This window comes from Dermacentor andersoni, chromosome 4, assembly GCF_023375885.2.
Source record: "Dermacentor andersoni chromosome 4, qqDerAnde1_hic_scaffold, whole genome shotgun sequence".
NCBI classification, from domain to species: Eukaryota; Metazoa; Arthropoda; class Arachnida; order Ixodida; family Ixodidae; genus Dermacentor; species Dermacentor andersoni.
Window position 1 is genome coordinate 124027638 of NC_092817.1, and position 15778 is coordinate 124043415.

General features: G+C 45.8%; 1 protein-coding gene and 1 long non-coding RNA gene across 2 annotated transcripts in view; both read left to right on the plus strand.

The window, feature by feature from the left end:
• Window positions 1-15778, plus strand: part of LOC126537593 (uncharacterized) — a 464401-nt gene that overhangs the window by 271036 nt on the left and 177587 nt on the right. The window lies entirely within an intron of this gene.
• LOC126529173 (uncharacterized) lies at window positions 3654-11746 on the plus strand. The gene is made up of 3 exons (XR_007599171.3): window positions 3654-4439; window positions 5566-5656; window positions 11500-11746. It is a non-coding gene; the product is annotated as an uncharacterized lncRNA (long non-coding RNA).

Genomic DNA, 15778 nt, shown 5'->3' on the forward strand with positions numbered 1-15778 from the left:
GACCAGATAAAGCCGTATATGTAACCTGTCTAGTTGCGTACAACAACAGGTACACTGCGCGTTTCTGTTTTAGTCCTTTACGTTGCGTACCTCCCGTTGGAAAAGCATTGCTGTGGCAGATACATCTCTCGAAACCTACTTTAAACTTAAGTGGCAGCTCGTTCAAGCCTCACCATATTCTTAGTTCTTATAGAGCTGCTAGGGCTAGCATTGCTTTGTGCGCAGCCATTAAGTCTCACTTCTGGACACGGGTCTGAACGGGACACTGTGTATGCCTGTTAAAGTGTGTACTTTTTACTCGTGTGTGGGATATGTGCGCGTGTATTATGTATGAATGTATCATTCCATGACATACCTTCGGAGCGTAACATGTTATAGGCGTGTAGCCGGGCAAACAACTCCGGCACCCCTTTAAAGATCTCTCTCTCTCTCTCTCGAAAGAACTTCGGTGACGCGAAGACCTTGAAGAAACCATTCTCGAGCTTTCGTATGAGGTGCGAGGAGTCTGCAGCAAACTACTCGAAGAAAGTCAGCGACCAAGCGGGCAATGCGGCCAAGTTCTAACGCGTCCTCGCGCCATCTGATCGAGGCTACCGTGGCTGCGGCTATAACATCGCGAGCGACACTGCACGCAATTAAGCACGCGCGGGCCCGCGCACCATCAATTATTCTACGTGACGTCGTCGGCGGACCCGGTCGCCTCCCCCCCCCCCTCCCCCAACGTCACTGCGGCGCAGTGGCGGCGCGGCCCGCAGTGCCAGAGGCCAACAAGTGCGTCCAATCAAAAAAGGTCTGCGGTCCAATTAAACGGCACCGCGCGTTCTCCGCGCTGCTCATCACGACAAGGTAGTAGTAGTAGCGGCGCGGCGGAGAGAAAGAAGATGGAACGACGGAGGGCGAAAGGGAAATGGGGGCCGAAAGGCTTTCTTTTTCGTAGAGGAGAGAGAGGGGGGAAGGGCTTTTCAATCACGCTCTGCAAGCGTGCGCACGCACGCGCGAGCGAACTCCCGTTCAGCGACTGCGGCCCGCGCACAAAGTCCATTGACATGCCGAAGGGACCGTGGCGCGGCGCGGTCGGCCGCCGGTTCCTCTAATATATGCGTCGCTCGTCAAAAACGAATCTCAAAGTTGGAGAAGGTTGGGGGGGGGGGGGGGGCGGAATTCGGCCGGCTCGAAGACCCCCGGGGAATTCCGCTAGAGCGCGCAGCTTTGCCGCGGCGACTATAGGGGCTTTAGCAGCGACGAAAATGGGATTGTTCATTTACTTATTGCTCTTCCCGCGTGCTTTCCTGTTCGCGCACACAGTAAAATAATTTACACCCTTGATGGTGAGAATTGCGAGTCATAACACCCTTGAAGGGTGTTTTCATTCTAGAAATATCCCATCATCATGACTTCTTGCGAAGCGTAGGGCAGTTCTTGATGTCATAACACCCTTTTAGCCACCAAAAGGGTGCACTGACTAAGAATATTGGGGGTGGGTGCAAGGGTGTTTTTGTTTATTTTTATTACTTTCACAAACATACAGTTGTACAAAGAGACAGCGTGTCCCACGGCACTACAAACCAGTGGCGGATCCAGAAGCGGGCCCTCCCCTACCCCAACCACTCCCCCCCGAGACATGTCCGGCTTTCAATGCCGACAAAACGCCTGAAGAAAGTTCCCCACCGTTTCACTGTCTGTTTTGATGAGCCATTTTAAGTATGTCCTGCGAAAAACCTGTTGCTGAAGCACTACTATTATGTCATAGTGGGCTAGGTGGCACACAGTTCTCAAATGTCGTCACGCACAAATTCCGCGGGATCCAAAAGCGCGCACATACTTTTTCTAGCATTGAATATTTAATCAAAAAGAAAAATGTTCAAAACGTTTTCAGCAAGGCAGAACAAGTGCAGCTCTTGCTTGTGGGACGCCAGCAATCCAGCAAAATGAATAGGCCACGTGACAGCATGCAGCTGGACGCGCCACAATTGCTCCAAAGCAATGCGGTCGTATAGGTTTCTTTCAAGCACAACGAAGCAGGCAGAAAAGGGGGCGAAGAACCATACTCGGACAAAAGATACGCCAATTCGGGAAGATTTGACCCCACCTGAGATTCTTTCGCGGAATCAATAACCCCAATTCGTTCTGCTTCTCTGACGTTTAAAAACAAGGTAGCTTCGTAGGCAAACTTGAGCCTTCTCACCCGCCACAATGCTTTGATCAAGCAGCCTCTACAGAAAGAGCCGTGCAAAACGCTCATGGCTTCGCGCCTGCGTCAATTTACGAAGCTGGCTGTACAAAAAGAAACTATTAAGTTTGTAGTTGTATAGGAAAGGAAAGTTCTACTGGCTTACAAACAGCTGCCAGAACAGAGTGCTGAAAAAAAAAAGGGTGGGAAATGTGAGAAAGCATAGAGAACCAACCTACAATTTGCGATGCATACAGTATTTGCCACACCGACTAACAGCGCTATTTACTCAAATATTTCCCCTCCCAAATTGGAGACAGTATTATTGTCTGCATGGATAGGACATTAAGCCAATCATTATAGCTAGAATGAGATTCCAGAAATTGGCGGGCTATTTGCAGACCCATCTTTGTTCACGGAACAGTGGCGAGGCATTTTTCAAGTGTGCGCGCGATTGCCCACCTGCAATGTACGTTCGAGATGTCTTGGCATATGCAGACCTGCGCGAGACTCGCCCGTCTCCCCTCGCGTAGGACAGGTGCACATACTTTGTAGAATGAAATTGAGCTCTGTCAAAACACCAGAGCTCTGGATGACAGGTTACAGTGTGCACAGAGGCGTTCTGCTAGATATTAAAGCGAAGCTTTCTATGCCTCCTCCCTTTTAATTTCCAATTCTGCTGCTGCTGCTGTCACTGCCTTGCCAGCCGCGGCGGTGGGTGGTTTCAGAGCGTGCATAATGTACATGAGAGGGACTCAGGGAAGGCGTGTGCGAGCCCTTTTAGCGAGAACGTCGTGGGCATCGCTACAATACTCTCTGGACCCCTTTGGCCGTCATAATGCCCACTGAAACACCCTGGTCATCGACACAATGTCATCTGGAAGACTAACGACGAGACAAGAGAATGTTTAAAGCCAACACCCAGACGAACTGGGTAAAATAATGCCACTTTTCGCACGTGGCAGCTCGCATACATGGGATGATCGCCGGAAAAGGTAAGGGCGCTGTCGCCGTGGTCGCCCTTTTGTGCCCGGTATCCACTCCAGCGCTAGTCACTTCAGCATGGAATACCAACTAGCCCGGTCTCACACTCTACAAACACAAAGCATGCTTCGTTTGGGGTCTCCTCAATAAAAGGAACACTACTACTAAACATGGCAACAGTTGCGGGCAAACAGTAATAATTTTACTTCAAGGTATGAAAGGGCACGTTTCTGCTATTTCTAAAAAGTAAGCACCGCGCAGTTTTGTGCACGTGGATCACTGACTCAGGGCCTGCAGAGACGCAAAGCCGCACTAAAGCACCGCAGCGTCAAGACGACAACACGCAAACGGCTGTTCGGCAAATCAACGCTTCAGCCCCGTTGCGATGCGCTCGTGTAAGGGTATTAGAGCGTTAACTTTCACGTAAGCTACGAAAAATGGCGTGCAACAGCGCCTCGAGCAAGCACGTCTTTCTGTATTATAACAACATCACATCACGACTGTGGTAGGCCGTCAACATCATCGCCAAATATCGTCAGTGAACGCAAATAGAACAGCAAGCTGCGCTTATGTCGATTCCCACAGTGCGTGGGATCTGCCTCTGTTGTTTATAATAATAATAATAATAATAATAATAATAATAATAATAATAATAATAATAATAATAATAATAATAATAATAATAATAATAATTGCTTAGAGGTAGCGTAAAATAAGTAGCCTCGAAAGTAATATACACACGTAGTTTAAAAGAATATATCTATTTATGCTTTGAAAACGAAACCGAAATTGAAATAACTTCCACCGACGGGTGTCGCCGCGATCGCTGCTGAGTCTCGCGGCGGGCCGCCGGGTGCACATGTGTGTGTTCTCCGTGACAGTCTTGAAGTTGTGAGTAATTAGATTGTTTTTCGCTACGTTTAGGTTCCACCACCTCGTTGTTTTCGTGTACTTTTGTGCTCATCGACGCGAAGGGAGCATCCGGACTGAAGGCGACATGATTATGCGTGAGAAAGAAAGGCAGTAGCGGCCTGCGACATCGGTGTTTCTTTGTGACAGTGTGTTTACTATGCCTACGACGGCCGTCATTCGTGGCCAACGAGAAAACATCTTCCATTCGGCCTGACTAGTGATGAAGTGGACTTTTTTTTTTCGGCGGAATCCATCGTCAACATCGTCCATCCACTACGTAAACGAAATGGCGTGCCCAGAGTACACATCGTGACAGCGCTCCGCCTTCAAACCGAGGGCCTTTTGCAAGGCGGATGGACAGCTCATATAAAAGGTACGTACGTGGTCACATTCAGCGTCGCGTTTTTATGGTGCGTCATTGTGGTAGTAATTTTCGCGTAATTTCTTTAAAGGACAGCACAAGGTCTGTTGGATGCGGGTGTAGTATGTGTACTTCAGGCGGAGCCTACGGGTACCGAACGTGAAAAAGAAATGAAAATATATCGGATGTTTCATTGTTCGTGTGTCCTCAACTAATTGTGACAGCACATAGAGTTGTAGAGAATTAAGTACCGCTACGCGTCAGTATACGGCGCAGGCAGGTAAATAATACTTTGGTTTGGCTAATTCATTCTGTTACTAAAGATGGGCGCATACTTATACCGGTTTCACACGGCCACTTTCGATCACGATTGAGCCTGTTCTGGATCGAAATTTTCGACTGCGATCGGCTCCCGTCCGCAGATTCAGCAAGGAAGCCAAACGTGACCAGAAATTCGATCCCAGTCAGGATCGATCGCGGCCAAAAGTGTGCAGTGTGACAACCGTATTAAATGTCGCTTGTGTACTTGCACTCGTTTTGTTTTTATTTTTTTATTTTTTGTCCCAGGTCACGTGGTAGGTAATGACGCAGGTAGCTTGCAATGCTTGTGCTTTCATCGCTAGAACTAATGCAAAAGAATTACAACCATCCCGGCTATGTGGCTATCCTTCGTTTTCAGTTGTACTCGTTTGTTCTAGAAGCTTTCGTGCCGTTGCGGATGAACGCGTGGTTGCGCTATTTGTTTATGAATTTATCTTTGTGTAAATAAGTACACCGAGCCTAATCATTTTTTTTCTCGACCTTGAACTCGTTTTTTGGTTTCACGCACGCATGCTTATTACTACTACTATTTGTTTTCTTGTTGTACGACTGAACCCTGCCTAAGGCGTCCTGTCAGTGGTCGACAGTATTTCTGAAATGAACTGCAATGAACATCCTACGGCTATTCTACGTTTAACTGCCTTATTCTAATGTCTAGTTATAAAGCGTATGGTTATTGTAACTATTCTTGGCTTGTATATATGTATGTATTAAGCTGGTAAATGCTTAATTGTGTTTGCAGTTTTGAGAGGTTCTTTTATTAAGTGGTCAATCTCGGGTGGTATTAATGGTGAGTTGTTTTCTTGTGCCCATGCAGTTGGTCAGCATGAAGCAATTGCATGGGAACCGGCTGATTGTCTTGGGCCTACACATTGCTCAAAAGACAGTGAAGGTGTCTGAGCCAACAGGTATACTTTTTTCATCACAATTGGCCTACATATTTTTTCCACTGGACGATGAAGACCTCTCCCAGTGAGCTCCAATTACCTCTGCCTTGCGCTAGCTGATTCGAAGTGAAGCCTGCAAATTTCCTGACTTCATCATACAGTCTAATTCTCTACCGTCCTTGACTACCCTTCTCTTCCCTTGGCATCCGTTCTGTAACTCGAATGTGCCACCAGTTATCTGCCCCATGCATTACATGGTTGAAGAAGGCACTTGGGCTAGTTGGTGCTCATTGCAGACTTGAGACATCAATAACTAGCGTGAAAAAGACGACAACATCAAGAAGCACATAAGACAGAACTCTAGACTTCAACTGAAATTTTTGCTGCACAGAAACATGGGATGCACAGAATGTCGACCGATGGAAACAACACAGGAGGTATCGGAACAAATTGAAGAACAGGTTAATTTCACATACGAACACTCTTGGTAAGAGCCAGGGACGGCTGCTCACTTTCTTTATGCAAAGTGGTTCGTATATTTCCCTATGAACCTGCTTCTGGAGCTGCCTGAGCGCACGATTGCTTTGAAACTGCTCGGTGCACGAGCACGTATGGCGATAATTGGCCAGGTAGCCACAAGCCACTAAGGCACTGAAAGCAGCCCTATGTTCCCTCAAGTCAAACAGGTCGGTGTTTAAAAGACTGCTTCGGGGAACCAAGATAGGGCAGCTGTCAGTGGTTGGTGGCCATCTGGCCAATCATTGCTGTAGGTGCTCATGCACTGAGCAGTTTCAAAGCGCTCATCTGCCCATGCGGCTCTAGAGGCAGGTCGACATGAAAATATTCGAAGCACTTTGCATGAAAAAGTGGGTGATAGGTGTGTAAGCACCCCTTCCCTGGCTCTCACCAAACGGAGTGTTTGTATCTCGAAATAAACCTATCCATCAATTTGCTCCGATACCTCCTTTGTCAGACAGGGAAAGGGAAAGATGAACGTTGCTTCCATCCGTCGAGGTCGCATCCCCTAAATCCTATGTTTCTGTGTAGCCAAAATTTCAGTTGAAGCCTAGAGCTCTGTCGTGTGTGCTTCTAGCTGTTGTCCGTTGTTTTTTTCGCGCTAGTTAATGATGTCTCAAGTCTGCACTACATGGCCTCACCAGCTCCCTTCTTTACTCGTTATGTCAGCTAGGATATCAGCTCCTTCGTCTGCTTTCTGAACCACGCTGCTCTCTTCCTGTTTCTACTGCCATCAGGATGGGAGTGGACATGACAAATGAAATTGAGTGTCATTTAGACAGAGGAGCAGTGAGACTTCCTGTGCTTTATCTTTTGTTGTTGTACATAAATGTTGAAATTGCACCAACACATCTTTTTCCACCTTGTGATTTTCCCATAGCTGTGACAAATGAATATATAGGCTTTAAGAAACTAGATATGCAGTTTGCCTAAGAAAAAGAATACTTTTGCACTTAAAGGTAATGTGTATGATGCTCTAACTCCTTTGATGCATGTGCCTTGAGAGGTGTTGATGTTGTTCTTCATTTCTTTCAGTAAGCTTTACTTGATGGGCATGACTTCATATAAAGAAATAAGTTCTGAAGAAACCATAATACCTGACAGGCAGAATTATCGAGGTTGAGAGCCAAGTTTTCTTTCATGGCATTTTTTTCAGGCTGTACTAGTTGACCTATGATGTTCAACAGTGTGGACTTGTACAAAGGACGTCGAAAGTGGCGAGAAATGGAGACAAATGCTATCGCCTCTTTCTCCATCCTTTGTCGAGTTCACATTGTCGAACGTCATCGACCAATACCAACTAGCCCGTTACTGTAAACCGAATGTGATAAATTCAAAATTGGTGCCTTTTCTATCTTTCTACAAGTGTTTCATATAATAGTTTAAGGAATTATGGTTGATGTCATGTTTTGACACAACCATAACCTCATAAAATATCTTCATGCATGCGAAAGGTGCCTCTTGTACAAGTTGCATGCTGGCCTGATATGGAGAACAAACCTGGCAGGAGGTAGAGCACATGCTGCATTGTAAACAAGACGCACGATTGCATTTACTTGGCAGTTATCGCAATGTTTTCTGATATTTACCTGCAGGAACATTAGTTATCTCAGCTGCTAAGGGCACTGGTAAAGACATATCACTAGACACTGGGAGCAGAAAGAAAATCTGATTTTGCAGTACTATTGAAGTCATGCAACATTATGTCTAACCAAACTGGCAGGGATGCTAGCTGTTAAAAAGAAAGGGCTGATTTCAAGAAAATTTTGCATTCCTAAATGTGTAAGTGAAATGCTCTATGCTTATAAGCTACAAAAGATTTCCAGGATAATCATGCTAGTTACACTGGCCATTTGCTAATTCAGTAAGGTTCACTGAAGCTTGTTTTAAAATTCACAGTGTCTTTATACAGGGTGATGATTTTAAGTTTTGTGGAATTTTTAAGTATAACCTGTTGCATATAGCATAATTCTAGTCCTTGAGCAGGAATATTCAAACAGGCAGACATATCTTGCACGAGAAATCGAAACACATGTTCAACTAATTAACGAAAATCTATTAATTAGCTTTTCAGTTGATTACTTCATGGCACATATAAACAAAAAGAAAGTGGCTTAACCGAGGGGCCGATGTTTATTAATCTTATCCTAAGAAGCCAGCAAACACTAACACCAAGGACAACTTAGGGTAAATTACTTGTGATTAGTAAATGAAATAAAGAAATTATAAATTACTGAAAATGAAAGTGGATGAAAAAACAACTTGCCACAGGTGGGGAACGAACCCACGTCTTCGCATTACGCGTGCGATGCTTTACCAATTGAACTACAACAGGTGCCTTCCCCATCCACTTGCTTCGGTATTTATGTTTCCTAGTAGAACTTTAGGAGTGTTTGCCAGTGCCACCACATATATGAAGCACATATTGTAATTTACGAATCATAGCCAGTGAGATTACAAGATGCATCCACTTTGGAATTGATTTCCAGAATGACGCCAGTTTGGAGATATGTACCATCAAACTTGCCATAAAAATGCACTGTTGTTCCACTTACTTTTTTAACAAAATGTGCTTTTATGCACTGATGCACAAAAGTAACTGGAACACCCTTGTGTAGTGTTCTTTATCAGGGAATTATTCCTAAACTTGTGTCATCCTGGAAGTTCAAGTGCACACGTCTTCCAAGCTCACTGGCTACAATTCGTAAATTGCAATATGCGCAGTAAAATAATTAGTTACGAAGTGAATAGTGAATTTTTTTAATTAGTCGTACATGTGTTTCGATTTCTTAAGCTAGTGATGTCCACCTCTTCAAATAATCTAGCTCAAGGACAAGAATTATTCCATCTGCCACAGGAAATTTTTTAAAATTCCATAAAACTTAAATATGATCACCCTGTACAATGCTACTACAGTGCTAAACAGCCAGCAGCCTAATCATCACATTTAAGAATGCCGTAACAACACCGACAAGTGCACTAAAGTTTTCTGCGCTTCACAAATGAAAGAGGTTGGCCATTAGAATGTTTGATCTTAGTGTAACTCACAATCAGATAACCAGCAAGATCAAGTGAAAGCAGATGGCAAACTTCATACATGAAAGGCTTTAACAGTGCTTTGATTAAAATAGCTAAACTTCTGTTAAGCATGATGCATTCACTGTGTTGTTCCAGTTCAAAGCATATAAATGATCTGATGCTAAAGAGTTCTTGCTTGGAAGATCTTTAGTGAAAACCTCTGTAATAAAAATACCAGAAGGATTGTGTGCTTGCTTAGTGGAGATGTCTAAGATGATGTTAAAAGGTGTAGGTAGGGCTTCTAGTAGAGATGCCAAATAGTTCTGAGAGAGGGGTTGTTACCAGCCACTGTGTAGGTCATAGATTAAGAAAAAAATAAAGGTCAGCTTAGTGATGCTTAGTATAGTGATGCTTGCATTGTTTGTGATAGTGAGTATAGTGATGCTTGCATTGTTTGCCTGGAAAATCTGAAGAACAGCATCGTTTGCGTCTCTTGTTAAAGGAGCAAGCTTCTGTGCAAATGCTGATTTCTACTCCTATAAATAATGTATATTCCTGAGGAGGCAGGCAAAACAACAATGCCATGTGTTATATTAACCGATGAATGTAAGGTCATTGTTAGGGCACGTAAACCCTGCGAATTTGTTTTTGCCTTGTGGCCACCACCTCCTGTGAAATAATGGTTGGCATTTACACTATTGGTTTTGGGAACAAGGCATTAATGTCAAAGTACATCTTGATGGTTACCCTGCAATGCATAGCGAAGCATATGGCTGCACCTTATTTTCAATATAACTTGCTTGTAGGGAAAAGTTGCAGTGAGATGATGTGGCTTCTCATTGTAAACTTATTGCATAAGAAAGGATTGATATATTTGTAAGCAATTTATTGGACTCAACACGAGCATCTTTATTTGTGCACATTCCAAATTGTAGTTTTGGGTCAGATGTCACACACGAAAACAAACTGCCCAGCGTTATTGCTGTAATATGAGGGTGGTTAAGGAAATAATGCCTCCAAACACACTACTTTGACAGTAGTACTGCAAGCATTTTGGCTCCTTATCATTAATGCACTGATGTTTATGCTATAGAATGTCACTTGCCCCATCTTCCTATCTCTTCGCGTTCCAAAGTAATCGATCAATGCATGGCATCCAGTGGTGATGTCCGCTTGAAACAGCGGGCTGTAATTGAATTTCTCACTGCGGAAGGTTCTACGCCCTTCAACATTCATTGCCGTCTGAAAGCAGTTTACGGGGATGCCTGTGTTGAAGTCAGCATTGTGTGGAGGTGAGCAAGGACTGTGAAACATCAAAATCCAGCCGCATCAAACGTCCAGGATCAGCACCGAACTGGACGGCCTGCAACGGCTTCTGATGAGGATCATCAACATCAGACAGACGAGTTGAATCGGGTCAATCGCAGGATCAAGCAACACCAGATTGCAAAAACACTCGCCATTTCCATTGGTTCAGTGAACCAGATAATTAAGAAACTCCTGGGTTACAAGAAGATTTTAACTTGTTGGCTATGCTTCAACTTTTTCATGTCAGTCTTCAGTTGCCGTGGCACCCAACAAGCGCAAGTCTTCTTGTAACGCAAGTCTTTAATGATGTGGTTCACTGAGCCAATGGAAATGGCGAGTGTTATTGCAATCTGGTGTTGCTTGATCCTGCGATTGCCCTGAGTCAACTTATCTGCCTGATGTTCATGACCTTCATCAGAAGCCATTGTGGGCCGTCCATTTCGGTGCTGATCCTGGAGATTTGATGCGGCAGGATTTTGGTCTTTCACAGTCCTTGCCCACCTCTGCACAGTGCTGACGTCAACACAGGCATCCCCGTAAACTGCAGTCAGATGGCGATGAATGTTGATATGCGCACAACCTTCCGCAGTCAGAATTCAATTACAGCCTGCTGCTTCAACTAGACGTCACCACTGGATGCCATGAATTGCTTGATTACTCTGGAACGAGAAGAGATAGGAAGGTGAGGCGACATTCGATAGCATAAACATAAGTGCATCAATGATAAAGAGTTCAAAATGTTTGCAGTAATATTGGCAAAGTAGTGGGCTTGGAGGCAGTAATTTCTGAATTGCCCTCATATAATTGTGTAGCCTCTCTCTCCCACATTCATGATTTGGCAGAATAAATGCCTTATTCTTTTGAAATAACGATTTCTTGGAAGTAAGCACCATCTGTGCTTGTTTTCTTTATCCTGGTCTTCATGTGATCTTGAAATATTAAAGTGAATGATGCAGGGAAGCGCTGCTTGTCATGTTTCGTGTACTTTTCCTGACATTAAATTGCAACAAATCATTTTGCAGGTAGAAAACAAGCAGATGGCTGCAGCGATCAATGAAGAAATGGCTTCATCTATGATGGCTCGCCTTAGGACATTGGAATGGAGCTACACAAAGGCATCACCAGCCTCGCCTGTGCACTGGAACATTGGTTTGAATAAGACTGTCCTTCAGTGTAGAACGACCACAAGACTTGTCACCACATACAAGGCGTAGTGCAAGCTCTAAATATTGTACAGGTGGCTAGAATAAATGACCCTCCATGCAGTCACTCTTCCTGTATCTGTGGTAAATGGACTATTTCACGCAAAACACTCACACGTGATTATGTGTTTTCTTCAAAGTTGCTATGCCATGCATTTGGAAACACATTACCTATTGTATGCACACTGTACATAACATTTTTGTGTGCTAGCCTGACTGTAGACTTACGAAACAAACAATGAAGTGCATGTGTACCCGCTTCAACATGCTGTACTTCAACACCCTTATAGCAAGGGCTATTATATTGCTCATTACACCCCATAGGTGAAGGGGTAATATATTCCCGAACACACCCTTACACCCCATGGGTCGAAGGGTAATATGTTGTTCAAAACACCCTCAAGGGATAGGGTGTTATTGGAATATAAAATAACCATCATAAGGGTGTAATTGCCTATAAAACCCAGCTTTTTCTAGGGTGCTAGGGGGTTAGTTATAGACACTCAAAAAAACCCTTAGGGGTGTAAATTATTTTACAGTGCACCATGTTCGGCTCGGTTCAGTTTTGTCCTTCCGAGCGTGTCTTCTGCTCGCCTCTTGTATGTCGGTGGTTTGCTCTCGTTGTTTCAGTGGATCGGGGCACGGGCTCGCATTGTCTTCCCCGCGCGCGGCAAATTAAGCGCACGCGTAGCGTTCTTTAATTACAGTGTTGCCACTGATTACAGTACAGTCCTAAGTTTTTTCGACAGAAGCGGGGGTTTACGTTACCCGTCGGCGCGCCTAATTCATCGCCACAGCAGCAGGATATCTAGCCAATGGTTTCGTTGTTTGCGAGACATAATTTGCAATGGGCACGTTGAAGGCGCGCAATACCTTGCAGAACCTGCATGCATTCGGTACGGAGATAAGGCTATGAACACACCTTCGAATGTCGCAACTTCTGCTTATGACATCTCGCCATGAAAATAACTATGAGTCGCGCGCCCTCTCCGCAGCTGACTCGTAGAAACATTACGCAACTATAATTAACTGATATATCAGTTCAGGGAACCGAGCGAAACGACGAACGACAGCGCTGCCAGCTTCGGTTCCGTTTCTATAGCACTTTTTCTCCGAACGTTTTCAAAGAGGCGCTCGGGGAGAATTCCTGCGTCAGGAACGGAGCTCAGAAATTAAACAGCAGTTACAACCCGCGAGCTTCTGGCGTTCGAACTGGTGACCTATATGATCACCAGTAGTGATAAGCGGCTGAACGTGATTGCCGCTACAGCCGTGTATTCTGTCGCGCCGTCAATCTAACTCGCCCGCGCGGTGCCTACGTATACAGTAAGTGCAAGTCTTTTTCCCATTGCAAGAACTTCAGCGCTGACCGCGGCTATGCGTGTGCGTATATACACAAATCTGCACGCACTGTACTTCGGCCGTCCCCCTATAATGGAACCTTCTTGCAATCTGCAAATGGCCTACCAATGGCGCGCGTGCGCGCGCGCGCACCCTGGCGGTGTTCCTGACGCACACGTGACGCTCCTACCACGCCTCCCTCGCAGCCGCGTCCTTCGCCATACTATAGGGTCCAATATTCTAGGGACCATAGCCATACAGGCGCTTCGGTTCCTCTGGATTCCCACATCCTTGCAATGCGAGCGCTCGGAGCGCCTTATGTGTGCGCGCACTATTTACAGGTTCGCGAAGAGCGCCTCTGCCTTGCGGGGCCATTTCGGACCCCGGGCAAACGATAGTCATCAGCTCGTATATATATATATATATCGCATCCCCGTGTGCACTCCCCCCTCTCCCCCCTTCTTACCCACTCCCTTCCTTGTATATAATCGTCTTGGCCGCACGTACGTACACGTAGAGATACAGCGCTCTCAGCGCGGCCGCATTGCGGACCTCATAAAGAGCCGCCATTAGACAGACAAGGCCAAACAAAAACAAAAGAATGAGGAACGCTGAGGTACGTACGGTGCGGCGCAATGCCGCTAAAGAGGCAAAAAAAGAAAATCGAAGCAAGCTTCGAGCGAGCTCGGCCAGCTCTCTCTTTATATTAAGCGGTCACTCCGATTTTATTGCCTCCTTATCAGCGGCGCTGCGTACGACTTCGCGAGCGACCACTATACGAACTATCTGAACGACTCCAAACTGAAGAAGCGGAGGAAGAGAAGGAACAAGAGGAGGAGGAAAAGGAAGGAAAGCGAAGCGATAGAGCGGGCGTCGACGACGCCGTCCGTGCACACCGTTCGCAGTACATCGCCGCCGGCCGGCCGGTGGTGCCGTGTAGACGCGCGGTGCGGGCCGTTTGGCGAATCGCCCGGGAGTCTTGTACCCATCGCGGAGCTGACGCGCGGCGAATGAGACACGTCTCAATCGAGTTCCTCTTTTTTTGGCAGTGCGGCGGCGGCCATTAGAGCTGCGCTATTCCCGCTAATATCGCAATAGCGTCGATGTCGATGCGGGCAGGAAGGAGTACGGGTATATACGTGGCCCCAAAGCCTTCGCCGGTGCGAGGTTGTAGCACAAGAAAAAAAAAAATATCGGGATTTCTTCTACTCGGCGAGTGTGCCAAAGCGCGGAATTACAGGGTATGCGCGTCATTCGTGTCGCCATTAGGAAAACGAGCTGTAGGTGTGCCGGCGGTGCTGTTTTGTCCGGACGTCTCGCGTACATTGGGAAGCTTCTGCAATTAAGCAACGGGCTCTAAATGTGGATTCCCTCTCGTACGCATCTTACGGGGCCGCAGTGATCGCAGGTACAGTATAGTTAGGAAGTGCCGTATACGCGAACCATGCTGTTAGCAGGTGAATCAAAGATTGGCCAGTAGAGAAGGAGAGAAAGCGTAGGAACGCCCCGCAAAGCTTGAACCTGATGAACGAGAGAGAGAGAGAAACGGGTGGAAAAGTAGACAGGTCAACCGAGGTCGTGCCCTGTTGACTACCCTACACACTCGGGGAAAGCGAAGTGGGGAAATAAAGATAAGAATGTTGTCAGTGTGAGCACAATCCTGGATGTACTTTGGAAAACGGTCATAGGGTGGTAGTTCAGTACAGTCACCTTCAAGAAGTGCATAAGCGCAATAGTGACCTTCTGCAAACAAAATCACTTTGGCCACGGTATCATTGTTTTTAATTCCAGGGAGCGGTCTCTCGTCTGAGTGGCTGAGACTATATAGCATACGCAGAGCGAATCAAGCACAGCACAAGAAGGAATTGAGGACATCAAATTCGTACCGATCAAGGCGGGAGCAGCGCGAGGCATTCAGCTGTTGCCCTGTAGGTGACGCGATATTAGGTGGCGTTGTATACCGCGTTTCCTGTTACGTAATTTTATTTACGTAATAAACGAAACTGCCGGCCATTCATTAATAAAGTTTCTTCTCTCTCTCTCTCTAATAAACCACTAATTTATTTTAAACGTAAGTGAGCCACACTTTATTTGCGTAACAACCCCCTCCTTCCGTTTCTTGTTTGGCGTGAATTCAGTTGTGACTCAGCCTCTCCCCTCAAGGTGCGCCCTCTCCCTTCCCTTTCGTGCTGTGCCGTGTTCCGCTATATTCAGCTTTTAATTCTGTCAGCACTGCGGGAGCCATGGGTTTCAGCGACGTGCGGGAACGCGGCGTTACCGGCGTGCAGCGTTGAATGTTCTGCGTGCATGGTTGAGTCGGTGTTTGATGACCAACAAACGAACAGAAAACTTGGTCTGTATACGCGTAGCTCAACACATCGCGCACGTTACCATGGAGTACGTCGTTCCTCAAGCATAATTACGGGTATCACTACGGGTACACGAAACACTGGGAAGCGAGGCATGCTATGTGCACGAACGAGCAATTACCATACGCTTTCAGCTTAACGATTTTAACCTGCTGGTAAAACTGGCCGATATGCAAATTAAGTCATGGCATGAAGGCAATAGCTTCCTGCTAAAATTACCAGAGGCAACTCTTCAGCGTTGCTATAGTTCAGTTACCATGGCAATGATTGCTAGTGCGTACATTTGTCTGACCTTCGGGCTTAATTGTGGATCCACACGTCCTTGTGGCTTTGTTTGCTACACTTTACCTGGCCTTATTTAACTAAATTTCGAAGCAATCTTATTTCTC